The sequence below is a fragment of the Chenopodium album genome, chromosome 25 (assembly GCF_948465745.1).
Source record: "Chenopodium album chromosome 25, dcCheAlbu1.1, whole genome shotgun sequence".
Classification (NCBI taxonomy): domain Eukaryota; kingdom Viridiplantae; phylum Streptophyta; class Magnoliopsida; order Caryophyllales; family Amaranthaceae; genus Chenopodium; species Chenopodium album.
In genome coordinates this window covers 34,115,100-34,120,072 of record NC_137858.1, presented here as the reverse complement: position 1 = coordinate 34,120,072, position 4,973 = coordinate 34,115,100, and positions in this window count along the sequence as shown.

Below are 4,973 nucleotides of genomic sequence, written 5' to 3'. Positions count from 1 at the left end.
CAAAAAATTACTCACCTTATACTTACGCGTATATATAAAATTTTCAAACGGTATAATGGATAGTGGTCAACGCAATCCTCAATAATAGTCATAAGTGTTTTTTTTAAGAAAATTTTCACTTTGATGCCTTTAGGATTGACATAATTTTAATTTACTTTGGTGTCCTATTATTTTAATAATTTCACTTTAAACTTGGATCTACTATGGTGCCTTGTAGTTTTGACTTACTCTTCATTAAACATGACATGAACTGAATAAAGCTAAATTTATCTAAACTTATCCAAATTTATTAAACATTATTGAGCTTATTGAAACTTTTTAGACCTGAACTAGTGTGTAGCCCGGACGATGCTCTGGGTTATTTTTTTTAACACTTGTAATGAATAGATAGGTTCATTCTTTTTCTTATTTATTAATTTATTCAATATTTGTTTATAAATTATAATAGTTTTCCATTAAACCTTTGAATAAATTATTTATGAAACAACTATGGACTAATTATACAAACATGTTCTTGTGAAAAAATTATATAGACATTTCCTTTGTATATAATTTATAAAATGATGAAAATAAAGTCATAATTAATAAGTAACTAAAATTTATAATGATAGTTAATTTTTCTTGCTTGTATGTATTGTCTCGATGATCATAATTAGCAAATAATAGGATCGATTTTTTATTTTTTTTAAGAATTGCAGTTATTAAATGTTCAGATCTTCATCCAATCCATATACTTATATATTTATGAGTCGATTATTGAAAACATGATTACTATATGGATGAGATGGTAAGACATCTAATGACATGACGAGGGTGCCACGTGGCACATAAACTTTTTAGGAACGCTTTTTAATATATAATAAATAATATAAAGTATAGATGAACTTATTAGACATATAATAACTTTATTGTTATTATATTGTTGTTGTTGTTGTTTTATTAAATTAATAAATGAAAAATCTAACTAATCTATTATAATCAAACACCATCTAATTAAATCTATCTAATTTTTTAATTACGATGAATAGAGTTAAATGAGATATTTTCTATGTAACATTTTTTTTTTGGTTATTTACTAATTAATAATTCCAATTTGATGTCCTGTCTTTATACTTTTCTTAAAAATGGTGCCTTAACTACAAAAAAATGTCCATATAGAAACGGAATTCTAGAGACAAAATTCAATCCGTTTCTAAATTTTTGACGAAATCAAAAAAATCCATCTCTTAATATATTTAGAGACGGAATTAAAAAATTCGTATCTAAAATAGAGACGGAATTAAAAATTTCGTCGCTAAATTAGCAACGGAATTGAAAATCTGTTTCTAAATTAGAAAAGTTTTTTTTTTCCGTTGCTAAATTAGAAACAGATGTTGTTTCATTGCTGAATCTAACAACGGATTCATTTTCCGTTGCTAAATTTAGAGACTGATTTTTTTTTTCCGTTGCTAAATTACAGACGGATTTTTTTTGTTGTTGCTAAATTAGAGGCGGATTTTTTTTTCCCCGTCGTATTTTTAATTCTATCTCTAAATAATTTTTGAAATTAATTATGTAAAATATTACATTAGAGACAAATTATGTAAGCTAAATTCGTCTCTAAACTAGAAACGGATTTTCAAATCCGTCTCTAAACTAGAAACAGAATTTTAAATCTGTCTCTAAATTAGAGACAGATTTGAAAATCCATTTCTAACTTAAAGACGGATTTTAAATTCCATTTCTAAACTAGAGACAAATTTTAAATTCCGTCTCTAATATTTCTTTCACTTATTATCAATTATGTGCGTAGAAGTAACAAATAATATTTGGTATAGTTGGTAAGAGTTTCACTATGTGACTTTGAGGTCACGGGTTCGACTCCCTACCAATTGCAATTCTTGCGATTGGGGATTCAAGGAGCCTTACATCAAACTGAGTCGGGTTGACCCGAGTGAGGTCGAACCAAATAGCAGCTCTTTTTAGATTTAAAATGTTTTTTCCGTTGCTGATATGAGCGACGGATTTCTTTTTTCGTTACTGAAGCTAGCTACATATTTTGTTTTTCCGTTGTTAAAATCCAGCGATGGATTTATTTTTCCGTTGCATGCTAAATCCAGCGAAGGATTATTTTTTCCCGTCTCTAAATCCATTTAGCGACAAGGTTTTTGCCATCGTTCTGTCGATATATCCGTAGCAAGCTAAGTCCAGCGACGGATTTTTAGAAATTAACAACGGATTTCACTTGTCGCTAAAAGGCCAAATTTTTGTAGTGTATATATATTTTTAATGTTCCTTTTTTCTTTATTATAAAAAAATTAAAAAAAAAACTTTAGTCTTATTTTATTAATAAACAAAAACAAAAATATTATTTAAACTTTGGTGCTTTCAAGTTTCCACCATTTATTTAATTAACACATTTTTTCTTTCACATTTGACGATAATAAATAGATTAATATAGATAATTCTCAATTAGTAAAAATTTAGAAATGTTGATATTATAAAAATATAGGAAGTATTTTGCAATGGTTTTAACTAAAGATGGGCACGGGCGACACGGGCCCGACACGACTCCGGCACGGCCCATCCACCAGCACGGCACGACACGACGGCCCACTTGTGGGTCATGTGCCGTGCCGTGAACACAAATGTTGAAAATTGGGACGGCACGATCGTCGGCACGCCAACACGTTATTTTTATAATATATATATATATAATAAAAAAATTTAAAAACCGTGGTGGCCCGCAGCCCGGCCCGGAACGGCCCGCCAGGCACGTGGATCGTGCCGTGCCGTGGGCAGGGGTGTGCCAAAACTTGGCACGGCTCGACACGATGTCCATCTTTAGTTTTAACAAGTCCCCGCATGAATATGTTTTATCGTATCTACTATAAATCCCAAAAGTTAGTCAAGGTAGAATATGTGAAAAGTGTCAAAAATTGAAACTTGTCAACCAAAAATGAAGGAAATATTAATTTATTTTTATGACGAGAATTATATTATCATCTATTAAACAATTTTTGCGTGCTTTTTCCTTTATAGGTAGATGAAATCAAATTTTTTTTCAGATTATATAATGTTTAAATTCAAATAGGGAATTCCATTAACCGGAGGGGGGGGGGATTCATATTACACAAGTTCCTCGAAATGCATTAAGTATGATAAAAAAATTTAATTTATATGTTTGTTGCTACCCATATTGTGTGACTTTCTATCATGGGAGTTGCTTTATAGGGTTCCTTGTCAGTATTGCAGTGTTACTCGGTCAATGTTTTAGGGATTTGTTACTTTGCGGACACATAATACAGCTAACCGCATACAAAACGCGCTGAAATTTGATAGTATATAAACATATAGAAAAAAAACTCTTTGTATTAGAGGTATCATGGTTCGAAAGTCCACAATTTACATACAAAATCTAATATTACCTTTTTTTTTATTTTTTTATTTTTATGTGTATCATCAACTTATTACAAATGTGATATATTGTTTGAATAAAATCACCTAAAATGCTCTGGATACAAATGTTTATACGATCTCTAATTAAAAAACATAAATGCATACATTCATTTGCGTAATGAAAATGAATTAGAAATCTAAAAAAACTAACATCTAATTCATCTAAACAATCATACCAAAAAATCTGATATGATGTGATATTAGTTGAAAGATTATAAGGATAATATGATGGCCGTTGAAATGGCACCATATGCTCCTTCTGACCTTATCCATTATATAAACTCCGTTTTATATTATGTATAACAAAGACATTATATAATATTATACTTCCTCCGTTTCTTTATAGTTGCAATACACATTTTATCACGGTATTTAAAAAAAGTGGACCTTACATGTTATTATACACTTAAAATGGGGTTAAAAGGTTGTTAAAAGTATAATCAGGTCATGTGCTTTAATTAAAGGTAATAGTACAATTTTCACCATAAAAACCTTCCATTTATGATGTGTTGTAACTATTGCGAATTTGTGACATTTGAAATGGAGGAAGTACATATTAGTGGCACTCATTTTAAATGAAAGTTGCGTATAATATACTTCCTCCGCTTCTTTATTCTTGCAACACTCTAATAAATAAAAATGTCATAATAGTTGCAACACATTATAAAAGGAAGGTTTTTATGGTGAAATTGTACTATTACCTTTATTAAAAACACATGGTCCACTTGGTTACACTTTTAACAACCTATTAACCCCATTTAAGTGTATTATATCATGTGAGGTCCACTTTTCTAAAATAGCGTGATAAAGTGTGTATTGCAACTATAAAAAAAACGGAGGAAATTATATAAAGGGTAAAAATATAATCATAATATAAAATTATAAAGTGATGAAAGCGTATTAGAAAATACTGAAAGCTAAAAAGAAAAAAGGAGAGGGGCACCTGTCAAGTGTTAGAGAGCGCATAGTGCCAAAGGAAGTACTTTTTGGTAATTTAAAAAAGGTACTTTTTCCAGGAAATTATGAAAAGAGCTTAACGTTCTTTTATGACACGACTTTAAGCTGACTTTTATTGTTTTACAATCGAAGGGCTTAGACGGAAGACACGTTACACAAGCCCAATATTGTTGGGTGGGGGTATGGAGAGAGATAGGTTGATCATTTACGACTTTACGCCGTTATCTTCTACTCCATATGAATATATTGACATGCCATAATGTTTTGAAAACAGCGTAAAAAAGAGCAGAGTTGAGTAGAACAAAGTATAACAAAAAAAGACTCAGGCTCTGTTTGGTAGTAAGCTTATTGGGGGGGGGGTATATTAGCTTATTTGACTAACTTTAGCTGATTGACTAGTCAAACAAGCTAATACAAGTGTTTGGTAGTAAGCTTATTGAAAGAGCTTATTCCACTAAATAAGCTCTTTTTTGAAAAAAAAAATGACCTTTTTCAATTAGCTTATTCATTAATTATTGTGAAATGACACTTATAACCTCATTTAATTAAAAATCCTATCTAAACTACCTACCCCACAA